The 22,554-nt window shown below is 36.7% G+C and overlaps 1 long non-coding RNA gene across 2 annotated transcripts in view; it reads right to left on the bottom strand.

The window, feature by feature from the left end:
- Window positions 1-17,173, bottom strand: part of LOC149783982 (uncharacterized) — a 77,194-nt gene extending 60,021 nt beyond the window's left edge. The window contains exon 1 of one of the 2 annotated variants that reach the window (XR_016414091.1): window positions 16,985-17,173. This is a non-coding gene — a long non-coding RNA (uncharacterized LOC149783982). The remainder of the gene's footprint in view (window positions 1-16,984) is intronic. The other variant, XR_016414090.1, reaches the window with a different exon arrangement.
- Window positions 17,174-22,554: the final 5,381 nt, after the last annotated feature.

The following is a 22,554-nucleotide window of genomic DNA, read 5'->3' as shown; positions in this document are numbered from 1 at the left end:
CACACGAAGCGTGAACTCTGCATGTGGTAATACAGGAAGATGTAAAACAATCGGAAAGAGGGCGGTAATTTCCACAAGCACAGAAACGGGCGAAAAAGTTATATTTCGTTCAATGTGTTCAGCTGCTAAATATTTTGATATTAATCCGTCTTCAGTGCAAAAAGTGGCAAAAAATATATATAAAACCGCTTTCTCGAAAAAATATAAACAGAAAATTACCTTTCAGTATCAATAATTATCATCACCACATTATTAACTATCATCACCACATTGAATTAATTTTTTTAATTTATGTCACAGTATGTCCTCCATACACTACTGAATTTTTGATTATATTAAAGGGAGATTACTTTGTAATATATAGTTTTCTTCGTAGATTTTTGATTTTTTATGATCGTAATTAGTCAGTTTAACTAATTACATCGTAATTAATTACTCGTAGAAGTATTATTTATGGTTTTTAAATATTTCCCGTCATACAACATTACGAGAAATCATGATAATGTTATTGATCCGCAAGGAAGCTGTGTAGGTACATAACAGAAACCGTTGTCATGGTAATCGATCTGCAGGTGTGTTCATGCCACTGTTATTATTGATTGGCAGTCTGCTTAGGAAAACCGCTGTTTTATATTCAGAAACTGTTGTTATTCAGAAACCGCTGTTTTATATTCAGAAACTGTTATTATTCAGAAACCGCTGTTTTATATTCAGAAACTGTTATTATTCAGAAACCGCTGTTTTAGTGTAAATATTGGTTCCTTAGCTATATAGCTTAACTATATATTAACTTCCGAAATATATGTTCGTAACAAGGTTTGATAGCTCAATCAGTATGGTATTGGACTGTGACGCTCGCGGTCCAGGATCGAACCCCCATGGCTGACAATTTGTCGGTGGTGTGCGCATAATTGCGATTTTTATAATAATGGGGGAACCGCAAAACCCCCCCCCCCCCGCTCAGCAAAATTCAACCACAATATTGACTTGTGGTTGATACATATTTTCGTATCACCCACTGGATTAATTATTGTGGGTGGGATTTTTGCTGAGCGTGTATGTTTGTACTGTCCTTAGTTAAGTTATATGTTTGTGCCGTCCAATGCATAATCTGAGCTCGCTAATACACTCGATAGGGGCTCTTCATTCATAATCTGAGCTCGCTAATACACTCGATAGGAGCTCTTCATTCATTGTATATAACCATTTCATTGTATATATCCATTTCATTGTATATATCCATTTCCTTAGTTAAGTTATATGTTTGTGCCGTCCAATGCATAATCTGAGCTCGCTAATACACTCGATAGGGGCTCTTCATTCATTGTATATAACCATTTCATTGTATATATCCATTTCCTTAGTTAATGTGCCGTCCAATGCATAATCTGAGCTCGCTAATACACTCGATAGGGGCTCTTCATTCATTGTATATATCCATTTCATTGTATATATCCATTTCCTTAGTTAAGTTATATGTTTGTGCCGTCCAATGCATAATCTGAGCTCGCTAATACACTCGATAGGGGCTCTTCATTCATAATCTGAGCTCGCTAATACACTCGATAGGGGCTCTTCATTCATTGTATATGTTGTACTGTCCCTGAAACATCCCGACGAACTCGCTAAACACTCGATAGGGGTTCTAGGGATATTTTTTTTTATTTTAAAGATTTATATATTATATAATGAACCATGAAAATATCAATGATGTAATTGTTGCTATTAAAAAATTGAAAAAAGATGGAATTAATATATCTGATGAACTTAATCCTGAAAAAATAGTTTCTGACTTTGAGATTTCACAAGAACGTAAAACCCAAGGGACACACACACTATCATCTGAATACAAGCTCATGAAACGGATTCAGGCGGCAATGTTTCAGTCGCTAGCTACCGTAGAAGATGATCATGTGAAGGAGTTCGTTCCTCTCTCTGCCGCCGTAGAAAGAATTAAATCGTTATTATCCCACGAGTACGAGGAAAAGAAAACGATTAGTACCCGTATAAGACAATTAAGAAAAATTATGTCAGAAAGTAACTTCGTTACTGGTGAAACGATCCAGAGTAACTTCGTTACTGGTGAAACGATCCAGAGTAACTTCGTTACTGGTGAAACGATCCAAAGTAACTTCGTTACTGGTGATAATGAAAGTTTTGGTAACTGGGGTCCCTGTCAACGCTGACCAGGTGTAGTGTAAAATGATCAAATTTTCAGAAAAAAAAATATTTTTTTTTGCAAGGCCGATTAATTTGTACCAAACACAAATTTGTGCGGCAAAAAAACAAATAAAAAATCAGGGAAAAATCATATTTTTTCACAAATACGCGATTTTGACTACCAACTACCCCGTCAGAAATAAGAAAAAATTGACATTTATTTTACAAAATAAAAGAAAAATACACGAATTACTTGATCCTGACGGGGTAGTTGGTAGTCAAAATCAAGAAAATTCTAACTTTGTCAAATTGTTCCTAATAAATTTTATTTATTATAAATTAATTTTATTTATTAATAATATCATTTTTACTGAAGATTTTTTTTTTTTTTTTACTAAAATCAAGAAAAATGCACGAATTACTTGATTCTGACGGGGTAGTTGGTAGTCAAAAATCAAAGAAAAATGCACGAATTACTTGATTTCTGACGGGGTAGTTGGTAGTCAAAATCAGGAAAATTGAGCAATTTCGTTGTATTTTAGTAAAAGAAAATAAATCTTCAGTAAAAATAATATTATTAATAAATAAAATTTATTAGGAACAATTTGACAAAGTTAGAATTTCTTATTTCTGACGGGGTAGTTGGTAATCAAAATCAAGTAATTCGTACATTTTTATGTTTCTGACGGGGTAGTTGGTGGTCAAAATCAAGTAATTCGTACATTTTTATGTTTCTGACGGGGTAGTTGGTAGTCAAAATCAAGTAATTCGTACAATTTCAGTAAAAAAATAATAAAAATCAGGAAAATTAATAAATCTTATTTTTTTTTGTGATAGAAATTTTAATTTTTACTTTCATCGACCAGCTTTTTTAGCCGCCTAGGCCGATAATTTGTACCAAACACAAATTTGTGCTAGTAATAATAAAATATTTTTTTATTTATTTTTTTTAAGTTGATCGAATTTGAGTCTGATCTCTGTTACAAATGTTCTTCTAACTGTTAAGAAATTCTCGTGTGTAAAAAACCCTCCATTACATAAAGATCTACGATAAAAGTCTTACGACTTTACATACAGATTTATTACAAGTTCTTCTTCACGTATGTCAATTAAGCGATTAAGGTGGTCTGTGAGCTTAAAATTGATTCGTGTTAACATATTATTGTGACACCGCAAATACACAGGATTAGTTGGTTCTTGCACGATTAAACTTCCAGGGGGAACTTGTGGTGTGAACGTGTACAGGATGTATCCTTGTTGAGCTTGATTTGATCTTCCGAGATCTATTTGATAGCTGCCATCGATTACGTCACAAACCAGATTGACCGCGACCGTCGGTGTTATATTAACGATTCCCGGAGATACGTGTCTTCCGCCGCCATGTGGATCATTATCATATCTGAGAACGGTTGGATATGGTGCTAGTTTTCTCCATGCATCATGTATTTTAGGAAAAAACTCATCAATGACATCATTGACAGATTTTCTTAACTCGGTTACACTACACCCGGGAAATTTAAAATTTGGTACATCTGCTTCTGTTAATTTATATTTTTCTAACCATTTATATGCATCAAAATATATAAATGATTTTAAACTAACCATCGCTTGAACTATTCGGTTATTAAAATATTCCATATCTGATATAAGCTGATTTAATATTTCCACACGCGTGATGATTTTTTCACGTGATGACGCTGATATGTCAAAAATATGTTCGTTAAAATATTGATTTAGTTGATCTAGTTGTTTTTTACATTCTTGATTGATTTCCTGAAAATATTCAATAATATCACCTCGATGAAGACCAAAAACATGTCCTGTTTCCCCCTGATTTATAAAAATCCATGCCTCAATATCATCGTGAAAGATAAAATGGCTAAACATTGATTTACTTGTTAAAATATGTAGTTTTTCCCCGTATGATGGATTAATTTCTTGATATGATTGCCTATCCGTGACATAATCAGACTTTTTCGGTTCTGGTGGTCCTTCATACACCTGGGGAATTTCAGGCCAACCTAGTACGGATCTTATCGTGGATTGATAAATATCAACGGCATAATCAGGCGAGTTTATTTCAATCGTCGAGGACAGGGTGGGTTCATGAACATTAATTGATATTTTTGCTTCTTTTCCCGTTATTGATTTTATTCTACGTTGAAATTCCTCACTGATCTCTTCAATCTCGTAACTGCCAGTTGGTATTCCAACAACAACCCAGTCAGGTGTTCCATCGGGTTTGTTCTTGTTAGCAAATACAAGCGAATTATTTGCTGGTGTACCATTAAATGATTTTGATCTGATATTTGGCCAGCTGTAATATACTCGTAATTGCGCTAGTGCTATTTCTTTTACTGGAATTGCAGTGGGAAAATTAACACTAAATTCAGGATTAATTGAACTTACCGAGATCATCGTTATCTTTGGCGGAGTTGTGTTGGTCACGATCGGCTGGAGTAATTCTGTCATTATTGATACTTGTATCTTTAATACCGATACCTTCGTCGTATATTTTGGTTATCATTGAAAATTCGAAATCAGATATAATTCCATCACTGAGACTTGCTGATAACAACGAGGATAATTTCGAGTATGCTACCGTCGCTGTATGTAATTTTATTGTGTAATCGGATAATTTTTCGTTCGTGCAAGTACATATTTTTTTTGTGATGATATTAAGCACACCTGCAATAGTTGTTGCTGCTGAAATACAAATAGTTACAGCTACTGGTGCCATCGTTGTCAACACTGATAATATGACACCGGTTCCAGCAACAACAGCGGATACTGAATAAACAATCACATCAACGATAACCAATCGTCGTCGATATTTTTTTACTTTTACTGTATATTGATCAACTTGATCTTTTAGCGCCGCCTGCCATTCACGCGCTTGATTGTATCTGTATTGTGCACCGTCCATATATATTTTTATGCAGTAACCAATTGAGGTGTTTCAGCTACAAATTCCAAACACCACCAGAAGGATGTTGCGGTTAATTTCTTATCAGCTGCTTCCAGAATAAATATTTCTTCGTTTGCGCTATTTAATACAACATATACAACCCCGGAAAACCTGTCGGTGGAATGACGCCATGGAAACGTTGTATATATTTCAAATTTTGCAGCACTAAACACAGACAGCCTGTACACGCCAGTGACTGTTGCGGTATATTTGATAGTATTATTTTGTTTTGACCATGTTGCAAATCCCGATGATACCGTGCATACGATGTTTGTGATATGCCCGGGAGTTATTCCAGCTGGAATTTTAATCAAATTGGTTTTATTGATAATCTCAGAAATTCCCGCTATGATGTCTAGCTGTGTTCGTTTGATCGTGTCTAGGTCAGTTTTGATATCAGAAAGTTTTATATCGATGACTGGAGGAGTTCCAAAGAACTTATTTATGGCATCATCGGTTTTCTGAAAATTTCTTCGAAGTCTTGTAAACGCGCCCGTGTGAACATCATATTCGGCCCGCAGCGTGGATAGTTTTCCATCCACGTCGTCGACGTATAGTTTGTTTGCGACGTCGTTGTCAGATTTTGGAGCTGTTACAGCTACTATTTTGTTCCCGTTCATGCTAAGTTCACCTGTCATTGTGTCACCGGTGTTTCTCACGCGATTAGCAACACTTCTTGCAATTTCATCTCTGATGGTTTTAAGTGACATACTTGAATCTCTGATTCTACCACCGTCAGTAAACACGGGAATATTATCCGTAACTGCACCGAGTACTCGCCGGACTATATCATTCCATTTGATATTGCTGGTTTTTAGTTTACCATATCGATCTTGAAAAATAACAACTTCATCTGGGTCAACTCCAGCCAGGTTCATGATATCAGCAAGGTCATCCTTAGTCGCATACTTCGACAGATCAACGTCGGATTTTATTTTCTTACTAGTAGAAGATCTTCCGTAGATGTCAACCATTATAATAAGACCCGTTGTTTAAAATGCTTTACGCGCAACATATCGGTTGCTTGTATAATCGTGCACGACTTTATGTGGCGGCCTGGATGATTTTGATATAGCGTCGAGTACATTAATTACTTCACGGCCGCATATTGGCGGATCTGTCATTGTTTGTGTGGGTAGCGTTGAATACCAAACTTTGGAACCTCTGGTTGTTGCTTGAAGTGGTGCGACATACTTGATAAATTCAACAGGTGGAGCTAACCCGTATGAATCAAAATAAACGATTCCACGTGGATCAACCGCGTATGATACCCAATGAGTACCGGGTCCGGAACGTTCGTCAAGATTAATAATACCTGTTTCGAGTTTGTTTGGTTGTTTCGGTAACTGATCTCGCATAAAAACACCTCTAAAGGCAGATATTTTTAATTTTTTAGCAGCATTAATTAAATCAAAATTTGATGCTGGAACGTCTAACGAAGTGATCCTGGAAGCCTTAGGCCTCTCCCCCAACGAGATCCTGGCAATCTTAAGCCGCGTCCCTTTTTTTGTATCCTCGCCCTGTTGCTTTCTTTAGTGCCATTCCAGCAGCTGTTCCAACAGCACCTAACGCGGCTGCTTTTGCTACGGCTGGAGCAGTTGCAGCTATTAATGCCGGAATGGCCGCGAGAAGTGGAAATATACCACCCGTTTTAACCATGTATTTGATGGCGCTCGGGGAGAGATGGAATTGAACTCCAGTTTTTGATTCTAGGGCTTTATTGAAATGTTTAATCTGATTATTTGTCAGCGATAATTTGTTTGGACCACCACTAATATGATCTCGTTTTAGTGATATTTTAGTTCCGCATTTGGTGGCGGTTTTTGATTGAAGCTTTTTTACCTGACCGGAGGTCAGAGTAACATTAACATGACTATACGACATTTTTTATATAAATAATATTTTTTCTGAATAATTAAAGATTTTCCACTGGTGCTTCAACGACCCTCATTCGACCACTACCACCTTCAAGTAACATGGCTTTGTCGCTAAGTACGACCGCGATCGCTCTGTAATCAACACCACCGGTATTTAATGTTGCTTTGAGATGTATATCAACTACAGATTGTTTTGATAGATCAAGATGTTCTAATGAAAAATAATAAATCGGGTACAAGTTTTTAAAGTCTAGTTGTGATATTTGCAACCCAGTGTCAACATTTTGATCACGTCCCATAAATGACATCAAACGATGATATGCACGTCCTATATGATTTTGTGCATAATTTAGTTGTATATTCTCCGTTGGTTCCTGTTGTCCGTTTATCTGTAAGGAAATATTTGTGAGACCTAGTTGGTCAAATATCATATGAGAGTGAGTTTGTGAGTTTAAACGATTAGTTCTCTGAAAAGCAATAAAAATATGTCGTGGTGCAGAAACACCCTGTTGTGATGCTATATGCCATGTAAACTGACCGTTAACGTTAGTTTGCATGCTATCCGTGCTTGTTGTTAACCATGACAACAAGGATTTACCACCTGCATCCATGAAAAAAATCAGTTTTTGTTCTTCTGCGATCGTTGGAGTCATTACCGGCATCCACAGTGAAAGTTTCGATAATATTACTTTACCAGCATCACCAGCGGGTCTCCACAGAGCATCATTATCATCGTTCTTTCTTACAAGAACAACCGTGTGTCTAGCTCCAAAAATAACCTTTTTAACATTCCTGCAAAATCCAAAAATATGCGATAGTGGAATTGTACATGAAAAACCTCTATTGCCTCCTAGCAACATATTTCTACGTGCTGCAAATCCCGAGTTGAAATTTTCATTAGAACCATGAACTACTGGCCACACAGGAGCATCAGCGGTATCGGCATCATTTCTTGGTCGTCTTATATTGTGCGGATCACTTTCAGGGTTATCGGAGTTATCTTTCACAAACATAATTGTGGGACCTGCTGATCTTGTATAATCATCAGAATATCTTGCTAATCCTATTATTGTTGTAGCAACGTCGACATCATTCTGAATTGATTCAATATTTTTTCCATCAATCATATATGTGGCGCCACTAAATAATGCCATGATCCCGTTGTTGACAAAACCAATTTTTACTGGATCTAAGTAATTAGCATCGTTTGTTCTTATAATTGTACCTTCTACCTCAAGAAAGGCATCAGCGGGTAAAAAGTATCTACTTGTGTCATGAACTTGTAGTTCAATTCTTCCACGTTGATCTGGTTGTTTTGCGTCATAGGAATAAAATTGATAATCACGTACCGATTCATCCTTAAGGACGGGTGCTTCCATGTCAAATGCTGTGTCGGATACACGCTTGAACATTTTATTATAATTATTTTTCGTCTAACACGTTGATTACCGCGTTCGGGAAATTCCACCTCGGAAAGTTCCACTTCGGGAAGTTCCACTTCCGGATATCAAACTTGAGATATTATTTCCAGATTCACCGAGTCATTGATCTGCTAACGCTGCTAGTTTTTGATTTGCAGCTTGATTTATTATTTTACTGACATCTGCAGGCATCACCTCAGTACTTGCCAGTTTCACCGGTGGTTGTTGTTTTCGTCGCAATAATCGTGCTAGACTTTCTTTGATCGCCGAGAACGCCTTACCAGCAACATTGACAATTGCTCCAGGAGCTTTATCACGAACAATATCAATAGCCTTCATCGATAATTGTTTTGCTACAGGTGCTACTTTTGGAGCTATCCTTGTAAATAATCCCTGAATAACATCACCAAGTCCATCTCCGTAAATAACACTATAGATTGGTAATCGTGAGTTTACCGCTCTGACCTGTGCGGGTTTACGATGATTATCATGCACAATCATCTTATTTTATTTACCATTTATCTAATCGCGGTGACTAATCATCAACGAGCTCATCAATAAGTTCTCGGTAAACGCCGATATCCATGATACCACCTTGAAATAGTCGCCGACAAATATCAGCTGCTTCATTAATTATTTCTGGTGAATTATTTCCGGCACGTTTTCCTCCTATGAGAACTTCTAACCGTGACACGTCATTGATGATATTATCAGGACATAAACCAGATCCTGTTTTAGGTTCATCTTGAGGTGTTTTAAATACTGGTGGTTGCATTACCGAAGTAAGTACTTCAGTGGTGACCGGGGGTGAGTCACTTCCTCGAAATCCAGGTGGTGTATCTATCGGTGTAAATGTCATTTCCGGTGCAGAAATTTTACGTAAGGGTGAAAGAATTTTCTTCAAGGAGGGTGATTTAAGTGACTCTTTAGCCCTTTTAATTTCCGACTTCAACCTTTGCTGCGGCGAAGAAGATTGCTGTTGTTCTATTTGTTGCAGAGGTGGAGGAAGCTGATACTGGGAGAGCCCTCCCTGTTCTGGTTGTTCCGGTCTCCCTCTGTAAAGTCTTTTTACTTCTTCATTAAGTCTTTTGAACTCTGGACCTCTAGCTTTTTTTTTTATTGTAATATACGCGATATATCCATTTAATGAAATCATCATCACTTGTTTTTCCATAAAAAGGTTTTAAAAAATTAGATTTATCAGATATATTATCTAATATCATCTCAGGTAATTCCTCTCTTTCAGTATTTCTAATAATATCAACAACTCCTTCGTTAAATCTTGCAATTAATTTTAAGCTTTCTCCTGCTGATTTGGATTTAGATGCAAGTTTTTTTGTCACATCGGCGACTTCAGTACGAAGTTCTCCGATATTTTCAAGTATTTCCTCACCAACAGGTGGAGGTTGAGCTGCAGCTATGTCAGTTGGAAGGTCTCGTAAAATCTTCTTTGCCTGTTTAGTTCTTCTCGCTATTTTTTCTGATACCGGAAGAAGATCTTCTTTGATGACAGTTGTAACTTTCTCAGTAGCTGCAGTGACGGGTTTAAATAGATTTTTAGTTTCTTCTTCATACTCAACTTGTGCTTCTTGCTGCGCTTGCAGATTTTTTCTGAATGAGTCTCTGACAGGAAGAAATTTTTTAATTGCTTCTAATCGTTCTCGAGCTGTTCTTGCAGTATGAGATTCTGGATGTATCATTTTATTATAACATAATAATTTAATTAATATCAGCAGAAGAGGAGCAGCAGAGGGGGGGGGGGCGTCTACAATTCTGTTTGGGACAAACAATAATCGTAGACGTGGTAATTGACCTCTATGAGTGGTCACTATTTTTTTTTGGTAAAACACAAGGGTGACCACTCCCTTAAGTGGTCTGTTCACCCTCTCTGCTGCTATAGTATATTTCGACCGCCCAGGTGTCCCAGAGTTATTTAGAAATGCTTTCGCGTGTGAAAGCAGTTCAGATATGATTAAAGTTCAATATCCGTACCAATATCTTAATTATAATGTATGCGTTTAATATATCTGTATTGCAGTCTTTTTTAATAACTGTAGGATGTAATGCTTTACAGGTGTTAGTAATATTCCATTGGTATAATTGCGTATTCCGACATAGGTCAGTTTGGAAAGTATTGATCAAATATGAATTATTGCGAAATATATTTGTAATAATGCAGTGGATATGTTTATGAGGAGACAAATTACTAATTATTCATATTCCTGTTTTTATTCTTTCTGTTTTCAGATTGCATACTTATGTATTTTTGTTTTTAGATTTAATCCTAGCTCGTTTTATTTTTAAGTCGTTTATAGAAATTAAATATTGCTTATATCAACTTTCTACCTTATCCTATACAACATTACACATTATTTTGGGATAATTCTGTATTTACTCTAAGGCGTCAACGACAATTACATCGTGATTTGCAAATAATGTTGCCACGTCAGCACATTAAAGGGCAATTTAACTTCAGCACATTCATGACCGGAAATTCATCCAGGAATGATAATTCTTTAGGACTTTTGCAGGATTATTTTCGACTCAACGCACAACATTATAACATCCTCTTCAATTTTCATTTCATAACAGTTTTCACAAGATTACAATGACAAACACTTTGAAAACACAAAACAAAAACTTGCTGACAATAATTAAGGAAACAAAAATTATGAAGTCTTTAAGTCCGTTCTTGCGGTCGAATTATGCGAGTTTTAAAAGAACTGTTAAATGAGATTGCAGTGTTCTTCTGTCAACGATCTATCGGCAATTCGTTCCACGTAGCTGGGCTTTGGTGAGCAAAATAATGTTGCCTGTATAACGTCGTTTTAACAGTTCTAAGAGATTGCTGGTTTCAGAAGATAAGATCAAATTTTGTCATCAGGATTACACTTGTGTGGGATAAGCGAGGTATTTTGGACTAGAGCCCGTCAAAGGAATGTAGTATAGAAACATAGTTTGTGCTTGAATATGGGTTAAATGGGTAGCCAATGAAGGATACAGAGCAGTGGAAGGTGTGCTCAGTTCTTCCTACTCTATGGATGATCTGAGCAGCACTGTTTTGATTTTTGTTTCAGTTTTATTAATAGACACGGAGGTAAATCAGCTGTAAATGAATTATTAGTGTCCAGGTTTGTACTACCATGAACACAGCAGTGTTTTATCAGTACAAACCGAATGAAAATTGTGAAAGGAGCTGGTGCGTTTCCCTTCGAGTTATTTCTGATGATGACTCACATTCTATAGTAATATTTAGGTTTCGTGCTGACTTTGTAAATTGAATTGCTGATACTTATTACTGGGAATATAACCTCAACTTCAGCTGCGTTGTTATATATATGTATCTTTGAGTGTCTTCAGCTTAAAGTTGGTGAGGCACCAGATGTCGATCTTTGGCAATTACGTGCTTGAGATGTGATGCACGATATCAAGCACATATCTCGAATTTATTAAAACGAGGCTTACATATTAGTTTCATTTCTAAGTTACATACAAAAATAATAATAACGAAACGTGTCAAACGACATTTATTTGACACATATTTATGTATGCCGGTGTTGATATCAAAACATTTATTCATATAGATAATTTTGTTCTCCAACTGACACAAGTGTCACTTCTATCACGAATATCAACTTTCTACCTTATCCTACCCCGTATGCAAAATGACTAAATTTATTTTTCCTGTGTTACATTTGCAGACTAAAACTTTATATAGTAACAATTATTAGTAGCTATCGTAAATATCTAACATAATTATTGCTTGCGTACAGTCTGACGCAATATTCATTTCAGTTACCTTGCACCGCTATTTGACATAATAGCGGTGACATAATGTAAATTTTGGAATCTGCACTCTTTGAAGGAAATAAATCTTCCCATTTTTTTAATTTTTATGTTCTCTGATTTCTTTCCAAAAATTATCTAATCAAATCACATAATTGACAAGATCACAGAAAAACAAGAAAAAACTTGGAAAAATGATAGATCTTATAGTTAACCTATTGCAGATTATACATTCATAATTTAACACAAGTTTGAATGTATATAGACAAAGAGAGGGAGAAAGAAAGACAAAGAGACAGAAAAAATTGATTCATGTTTCAATAAAACTATTGTAAAATGGCAGGTACCGTTTCTGATTGAACCACTCACAAGTGTTCGGAGGCACCAACTCGATCCTTGTTGCTGAGTTAGGTACATATGATGGCTCACTCTAAAAAATTAATCGGGCAGGACCGTGGCGACCATTCCATTGCAGACCAAGACATTATGTTAAACCCGGCCCAGATCTAGGCAAATTTCTCAATGACAGCCTAGTATTATGATGTGTGTGTGTGTGTGTGTGTGTGTGTGTGTGTGTGTGTGTGTGTGTGTGTTTGGTAGTAAATAAAAAAAATAGATTTTTAAATTCTTCCAAAATATGACCCATTGTGTATTATTCCTAACACTTCCTGTTGCTTTTTCTTACTATGAAATAGTAAATGTTTGTCTCTTTAGATGTATAAGTGAATGGTAAGGTTCGAATCTCGTATGATGCAAATATACTGCGTAATCTTACCAATATGTATCAAATGTGTTGCACATGCCTGCATGGTCCATAGAGCTGAAGTTTGAAATATTCGCTGCTTAAGACTTGAATGCTTCACATTCTTCAGTGCAAGGGATAACTCTTATTAAGATAATGAGTTCAAATTTAACAGAGAATTTGACAAGCGTTTAAAAAAAGAGGGTTGCATATTGTATGCGCATCCAAAGGGTTGTCAGAGGATGTGACAAGTCTACAAACACGGGTTGCATATTGTATGTGCATACAAGCAGGTGGTGCTAACTACGTATGCAACGATACAACCCGTGTTACCACTGGGCAGTATACGGTACATATCTGTATCATCAGTAGTATGTGCAAAGTACAGGACGAAACGTGTATTTACAAAAACCTCTCGATATACTATTCCAGCAATGAATCAAATATGCCGAGTCAAAATTCGAACACATTGTTTCAAAACTAAATAAAATTTATACCATAGACAAAACAACATGTAGAACTATCAGTTGCAGCAGAAAGGAAAAGGAGAGAAGACATTAACGACTCTTGAACAATGACTTTCTGTGCAGCGGACGCATATGTAAGAGTATAAAATATACTAAATCTAAATCTGATGCTCAGCGATTTCGAAAAGAAAAAGCAACACTTTTAAATTGGCACATATAATTGACATATTTATTTACTCAAAATAAACGCAAATCATTACTAGCTACAAATTAATGTAATATGCTTAATTGTTAAAGGCGGAAACATTTTGCTGGAAAGGAAAATATACCGAACCCTTTCTTGAGAATGGGTGTAGATAGAGAATCTAGTTCACAACATTATGATGGTGAGAAAGGTATAAATGAAATATTTCGCTTACGTAGTATGAAGATTAATACACGCTTTCGACTGAGCATTTTAGATATTGGAAGAGGCGCGCGGAAGGCTCTAGTCAATAACATTGACAAAGCTTACCTGTTCCATAAAATACTTAGTGATACAGGTATCTCGAATGAAGATTGACACCTAATTGAATAACTAAGATCGACAAAGATTACCTACTGCATGGGCTACATAGTGCACGAGGTATTTCTAATATAATGTCGTTTTTCATCTCAGATGGAAACAGGAATTAACTCTCGTTGATAACGTCGATACATATTTATGCAAATGATTAATACCCAAGATTAGCGAGCATAAATATAGGCTTCCAAAATGTGTATCAACGTACTTTCAACCTGGAAAAAGCATTGACTTTAATTGAAATACAAAGCAAAATAAAAGATTTGCAGCGCATCCTCTATACGCTAATGATTAAGTGGTTCTAATTCTCAACACCTTATACGAAGGTTGCGAGTTTCAATGACAGGAGGATCACAATGTACCATATTTTCAAATGCGTTTATAGCAACAAGTAATCAGATGAAGAGGAGAAGTAAGTTAAGAGTGTTTAATTTTCGAAATAAACCAAGAAACGACACTATGCTATCGAATTAAGAGACAAAAATTTCTTAAAAGAGGAAATTATACAAAATCGAGGACAATACGAGCGAGTAGAAAGTGAATAAACGGTTGTCGTTACTAACGTAATCTAAAACATATGGTGTGTTTAAAAAACATCAGTTAAGAAAAGCATTATGATGCTGGAAATGAACTTCAAAGTTATATGTTAGTCAAGTCGAATGAAAAAGAGATCCTGGTTTTGTTGAGAAATTTATCGGACATTGCAAGTGATGTCAATAAAACTATGACTAAATTCCCTATTCGTGCCAACTAGATTCTTCATTTATCGATTATTTAGTCAGAGTCTACAGTTAACTACATTTATTGTAAGAAATGAATGCTTATTTTTCGAAAAGCATTATATATCTCTATTTGATCTACTGGATATAATTTAATTGTATTTTCCTTGCTTGAAAATATATATATATATATATATATATATATATATATATATATATATATATATATGTATATATATCACGGACATGATACCGACCCCAGGGGAGCACCAGTTTATTCCGTCTGTGTATCTAGAAAAGGCATTTGACTCCAATTTCCGAGACAAGACAAATCAATAATTGCGTCTACAGTGCCGTTAAACCAACAAAACAACCAAATATATTTTGAATATTATAATTGAATTAGTTTGTCAAAAGTGTTAAATATATTTAATAATTTAGGTAAAAGAGTTCTTGGGAAGAAAGCGATATTGTTTCTGATTGCTAAAATATGTAAAGAAAATAATGATTCTGATATCGAAAACATTCTGCATACATTCTGCATACATGCTCATCATCTAACATCGACATACCACTGCTTTACACTGACAATAATTTTTTGAAAGTTACAGCAAAGAAATTAAAAGATCTGTTTACACATATGCACGCATATGTCATATCATCAAACATAATCTGTCGCTTTTTATTTTCTTATACTGAATATGTTGTCATAGAGATTAGATAGAGATACACTGAAAACATAAAATAACTTTTCTTATCCAGTTCAATTATTCTATGCACATTAATGATACACAACATGTATGATGAAAAGACATTTATGAGAATAAGCACACGATCCTCATTATTCATCCGAATACCTTTCCAACAAAAATATTTCAATTTTGGAGAAAAAGATATAATTAAAAATTATAAACTAAGGTGTCCTGCCCAGTTTTAAACTCGAAACAGGTTATTAAAACATCACATATTTGCTCATGAGATACAAATATTTAGATGAGAACTATAAAATAAACTATAAAATTATCTTTTTTCTCTGTTTCTCGGAAATATGTAATGCAGCAAGTTCATAAGACGTTCATTTGAGGAAAATCATGTAAGTTGTCATACCATGCCTATTAATTATACTGGCGAATGTGTCACTATATTTGGAAAGAGTTTTAGGCCCGATCCTTTCTTGAGTAGTAGGGAAGGTATAATTAAATCATTAAAACTGAATCGAATATACATTGATTTCATCCCGAAAATATTTAATCAACTGAGTCAATCTGCAAACACCCAGATGTTCCAAACTAACATGTGAAGATGATATGTCTTATATATTATCTATTGTGGACTTTATTTCAGAGAGAGAGAGAGAGAGAGAGAGAGAGAGAGAGAGAGAGAGAGATAACGGAGGGTATGGTTTCTTCTCAAGATTGTTTCTTAATTTTCTACATTAAGATTCTGTTTTACAACCTATCCGGGTTGTGAGAACGGGCATTATCATTTCTGAATGGAACAGTCGAAAGGGGGTTGAGGGACCCACTCGATCCTTATTGCTGATGTCGTGTGTCCTGTCCATCCATTATCATGGGATGCGCATGGGGATTTACGGCATTTCATATTAGTAATATATGATCATAGCTCAAATGACAAAATTAAAAGAAAATGAAGTAAATAATGAAGCATACCAGAGTGTAAAATTATAATATGAACAAAAACAATTGATTCATAATTAATTTTTGTATATGTACATTTTAATTATAAAAAAGACATACAATTCTATGGGTTAGATTTCATTAAAAATCTATGTTGGTATTGTGTGTTTCGTTTCTTCATTAGACTGATTAAGTAAACAAGTGTCCGTTCTGTAGATAACCCTCAACATAAATGAGTATCCATCAATCTCCACTTGAATATAATATTTCAGACAAACTTTTTATGTTATTAGATATCGTTTAGGAGACGTGGTTATCAATACAGTCGTCATGCATCTAAACTGTCATTTTCTAGTTTCAGATAAGAAAATATTTCATTTATATTTTGACGATTGCGTCTAAAAATAAAGTTGCATGAACCAGCTATCTTTAGTTGAACATTGATACTTGTAACATCGATCGGTGGAAGATACTGTTACATTATAATTTACTTTTGAATTACATGAAGCAATAGTGAGCTTGTCTTCGTTTTACAAACAAGAACACTCGAATCGACCTAACTTTGAAACAGTTACCCGGATAATGAATATAATGGACAATTGACTAGAATGGCTGAGCCATGAAAAAACATTAATATTCACTTACCGCAAAAATATGAATTCAATATATCTGTAGTCACTGTGAAGATGTCGGGAAGACTGTATTTGATGACAGCCGCTAACTAGGTTGTTTTACACTCGCTTCCTTCTTTGACAGAGATAATATCACGGAGAAACGTCGTGTTCGTTCATGCCAAATGTTCAATGATATTTATCTTCCGGCTTAAACTCATATACAACATGCTATCAGTGCCAAACATACTTTATTACACGACAGTAATCCCTAGCTACCTAGAATGCATATGCATAGGCAATTTGTAGATATCAGTCAGGTGTGGGAAGATAAGTCGGGGATTGAGTGGGGCGGGGTCAGTAGGTAATGACATACGATTGACGTTTTTCTTTCGAATACGTTCCACAATCACACTACATTAAGAATATTAGTCTGCTGCCTCGGGAATCAATCCGTATCAAAAGACGAAAAATCGTCTTTCCCTGTCGATATCAATATACAAAGGGCAATAACTATTGCTAATTAGATCCACATGGCACCGTCAGGTGTCGCTATTTTGTAGTTTCTCTGTTGTAGAGACCACACGTCGTACAATTCATCTTCCAATAATCCAGCCGTGTTTGTGTTCATATAGACCCATTCAACGTTCATTTTGGATTAATTTAGCGGATTTATCAATCTTATGCACGTTGAACGAATTATTTACAATCGCAGCTAATTTACTAATTATTTTATTACCTTTCTGGACCTAGTCTTTTAAAACGACCAACTCGACACGCTATTGTTGACCTTGTACAAAGTCATTATGAGTTACCGTGTCTTTGACTTTGTTCGCGTACTCCGTCCATTACAGAGCTCATATTACAGATATTATGAAATGCTGCTTGATGTGTATGCTTAGTTTATTAATATTTCACGCTGGTTTGATAGACTTGTGGTCTAGCTTATAAATATGCATAGTGCGAAAGTTAATAACATGATTATACGCTTCCGATACAACACATTCACTGCTCTCTTTAGCTACGATAGTGTTTAAGCGACTTAGTAATTTAAGTACATATCGATTCTCTGTCTTAATTGGTTTTTGTTTCGTTTCATGAGACTATCCATATAAATCAGTTGTATGGAGTTTAAGAGCATGGAAGTCTATGATAACTCTTGTTTTGTTTATTCGATACACCAATTATGATATAATGCGAACGCAGATGGAGGCTAAGCGTCCGGCTAGCTAATTAAACATGTACTGACTTTTCTATCGATGTTAGTAACTAGATAATTACTTGCAAATTTGATAGTCTGTGCTTTGCTTTCTCTACTTGTTTTGTTTCACGGTTTCGGTTAATATATGCATGAAATGCACTTTCAAAGCATACAATGCAGTTTTAAAACAGTCATGCTTTTGGCTTTAAAGTGAAGAAAATACGGAGTAAAAACAAGGAAGACAACCTACGGTTCATTGTTGGCGATACCGATTCATTGGGTAGTATTACCCAGGTTTAGGTAGAACACGAAACGTAAGTCCCTTGCGTGTCCGAATATGTCATTTGGGTCTGTAAGTCCGGGATAAATGGATTCATACTTAATCCGTGATATCCAACACTTAATACCTCCGTGACGTTACAGGTCGTACAGCGATCACCGGACAACCTGACATCGTAAAATATGCAGCCGACACGGGCAGTCCAGGCATGCCATCAAGGGGAGATATCTGTTGAAGTATTAGTGCTAAATAGTTCATACGGCGATCTTAGTTATGTATCATTCAAAATAGCCACACCGTCGGTATCTTATAATTACTGTAATGAAGATTTTCTTGGGAAATCTTTCCGTTCCGACAAGCCGTTGGAACGGTCGGCAAATGAGGCTGAATGACTGTCATATGCACCGCCAGAACCTGGGAAGACCTCCGCCACTCACACCGCATTTAACAGATATAATGGATGTTAATACCGCACTGTCGAAAGTCATGCAGCAGCTCTAATGTGGGAACTTAATCACTAAATCGGTCAAGCCATCTATGTCCTCTACCGTTACTGCTCCTTTAAAGCGCCTTGAGAAATAATCCGCTGACACTTGACAATAATCTAGTAGTTGTTCATATGTACGCTCGTCTGTTAAATCCGCCCATGCCCGTCAGAGTTAGTTCGGCATTATACAACCTTGGGAGGCAACGGCTATGATTGCTATGGTCAACGGATAGTGCAGCTGAACATATCATGGCCTGTACTCTGACATTTTTGGCCAGTATATGATTGATATGAGGTGGAAATGTGCGACCAAGGTCTTTCCAATCTTAGCATACACACCATGTTCGGATGACCCTGTTCGTGGCACCAATGCTTTGAAAAAAGAATAGAGGAGGTTAGACGTCAGGCAACACCAAATTTGACCCCACGCAGGCATTTGGAACTACTCAATATGACAAGATGTTAAATGGCATCAGTACAGAGAATGTTTTCGTTCACATGTGCGCCAACTTTGATCCCAAGGTATCAGTGGTAGAGACGCGTTAAGATACCGATTTTCGAGGTCACTGGATATCATTATTCGCTCATAACAGGGGAATCAATGCCATTCAAAAGGGTCTGTACTTTATTTATCGATTACCTCCTCACCCTCTTTATATACTCTCTTCACGAATACAACATCGGATCTGGAGATTGTTGCCTTTCTACAACAGCAGATAGGGTCAGTCAAAAAATGCGATGTGGTTGGCATAAAAGACACAATCCCTAGGGCTTTATTGAAGGCAGATTTTCTGAGGCCCACCATTGACTGAAGTAGTTTCAACCAATGCAAGATGGAGAGGTGAGTTCAATATGCCTCTACATTCAATGATTTGACTATGCTACCTTTCTCAGTCTGACGAACTTGTGATTTTACATCCATATCCACCACGAGACATGAACATTTCCACCGATTTTGCATAGCATGATATGCTTTATCAGTCCAATAGTTTTCCCCTTTTGCCTTCGTATCAGCCTCTGGGTTTTTATTCAAACTATGAACTCCCTGTTTATGTCGACGTCATTGACAACAGTGGCAGCATACCTGGACATCCTACAAAAACACATGCTAAGTTATATCTTAGTCCGAGACAGGAAAGATTTTCTTTCTCTTTTAGATCATCTAGGCAGTTTTGTATACTGGAGGAGTCAGAATTCCTTCCATCTCATAACTGAGTCTATTTGGGTATGGCATTCTTAACCAACCGTAATATGATTCGGCTTCCTAGGAAATGCGTTACCAGATTCGTCGAACTCGTTGGCTCCATTCAAGCAAATCCTGATTTTCAGCGAGAGAGTTCGTGCAACTCCATGCTTTATTTTTTAAGGGATCGTCCTGTTCCGCTGACCTGCAAACACAATGTCGCCCCTTTCCAAGTTTCCTTGATCAAACTGTCATGATCACGACCGAAATACGATCATATCAACGTCAGTGTGGCAAATCAGTTTGGCTGAAAATGAGAATTGTGCTGGGGAAGCACCAAGTGGAAATAACGATAGTGTTCCAACGCCTGTATATTTTGATTTGGCAGTTCTAGTTTGGTGCAACAATCTCCATATCAACATACAAATCAGACACATTATCGGCACATACGGGGTGTCTTGTTCGAGGCTCAATCCAGATCTGGTCAAATCCTTCATACATAATAGTCTCTCCATCATTATTTTGTCTTCGGTTGGATTTGCGCACGCTTGGGGCGTCCGATGATCGACCCTCTTGGCGATGTAGTAAAATCACAGGTTACTCACCTTCGTCTCTCCAGTCCCAGATTCAATCTATTGTGCAAAGGATGCAAGTGCAATTATTTTGCGAGGGCTTGTTGGCATTTTCCTTCACTACTCTTGTGCTGAGTGACATGATGATTATAATAACACCTCTCAGATCGAGGAAGTCTTGCATCACCGATCTACTCGTTCTAGCGACAGACATGCCCATGAACATTCCGAATAATCCGAAAATTCTTCAGCATCCGCAACTACCGTTTTCTTCTACACGCTTGGCTCTTAACAGGCCAGCCTTGCAAGACAAACAATTCAAAGAAATATGTCAAAGTAAAAGGAGCCTCCACTCTGTAGGCTTATACAGGAAAATGGCTCGTTTATAGGGACTAGTCTCAAACCAATTAAATCGTCGCTCTGCTTTCTCTCTGACACTTTAAAGATAAACAGATGGTTCCAATCTCTACCACAGGCTACCGCCCCATGTTATTTTACGTATTATGGCATTATGGCACACATGCTTGTGGGCAGGATATATATCCATCAGAACGTTTACGCAATTTCGGTCTCAGTGAACTAATCCTTCATTTTCTCTCCAGCAGAACCAATCCTTTGTGTTAGCACGGCTCGCTTGATATTCATTAAGATCTCTAGCCTACACGTCGCTAAAGCCATTGCCATGCAAGTCATATTTCCCGATAGTCATATTTCCTCAGATTCTGCATGCATCGTAAGAGAGCAGCGTACACTTTATGTCGATCCGAACTGTCTACAGCTTTGATCGGATGGTTCGGTGGTTATCTTGAAAATAATAGATTTCCGGATAATCAAATAGACGTCATTCGCTCGCTGCTTTCCATAGACGGGTCGAAACCAGCAGTCATGCAAAATCATGTTCTTTCTCACAAGAACTAACATGAAGCGCACAGGGACAATTCGTGCAGATTCAAATTCCTCCGTATTCCAGCGTGAGCCGAAACACAGGATATATCACGCTGTAGGACCTTCTCTAGTGGCTGAAGTGGATTTTAAGATTGATACGCTCTTAACTCTCACTAGACCAAAGTCGCTTCATACTAATTATTGCTCAGAAGGCTAGATTAATCTTTCCGAGCGTCGCGTTCAAACGGAATATTCTGACCTAAGATATAACAGAAGCGGCTGGCTGTCATGCAAAGTCAATACTCTCGAGTTTCCATCCCTGAGATTTTGCGTCGAAGAGGCAACCTTGAATCTGAAGATTAAGTGGAGGCACTGCAGACAGGAAGGTAACCAAGCTTGATCAATCAACGCAGCCTGTTAGATTTGTTGAATTCGCTACTTAAATATTGTAGGTAAGAATTATCGTTGGCATGGGCGAATTCTGCTAATCTTTCCTAGAAGACAACCCGAGGGAGAGGTCGGATGCCCACAACCTCCTTTTACATATTATGTTAATGTAATGCGAATGAGTATCTCATTCGAATGAAAAAGCAATTTTATTAACTAAATTATGTTTCTACAGGGACACTTACCCAATGATGTTACCTTAGCGTCCTCCTAACCGTCCCACCATACGAGAGTCCTCATGAATATCTCTCTCAGCTAAAATCCAGCGGCACGGGACAGTGTCAATGGGAGGTAATGGGCAACGGTTATTGACATTTGTATATTGATATAGACAGAGAAAGACGATTTTTCGTCTTTTAGTAGAGCTGGATTTGTGATGTTGCAGGATAATTTTCCTAACGTAATATGATTGGGAAAGTGTTCTGGGCTAAATACAATTTACCTGAACATTTGATTTATTTATACCGATCATTCCCAATTCGATTACATCCTTGTGTATGTCTTCTCATCAAATTGAATTTTATATTGACATTATAATGAGGTTGATGG

This window comes from Sinohyriopsis cumingii, chromosome 14 (genome assembly GCF_028554795.1).
Source record: "Sinohyriopsis cumingii isolate HCF-2022 chromosome 14, ASM2855479v2, whole genome shotgun sequence".
Classification (NCBI taxonomy): Eukaryota; Metazoa; Mollusca; class Bivalvia; order Unionida; family Unionidae; genus Sinohyriopsis; species Sinohyriopsis cumingii.
Note: the sequence above shows the minus strand (reverse complement) of the source record. Positions and strands in the feature narration are given on the sequence as shown.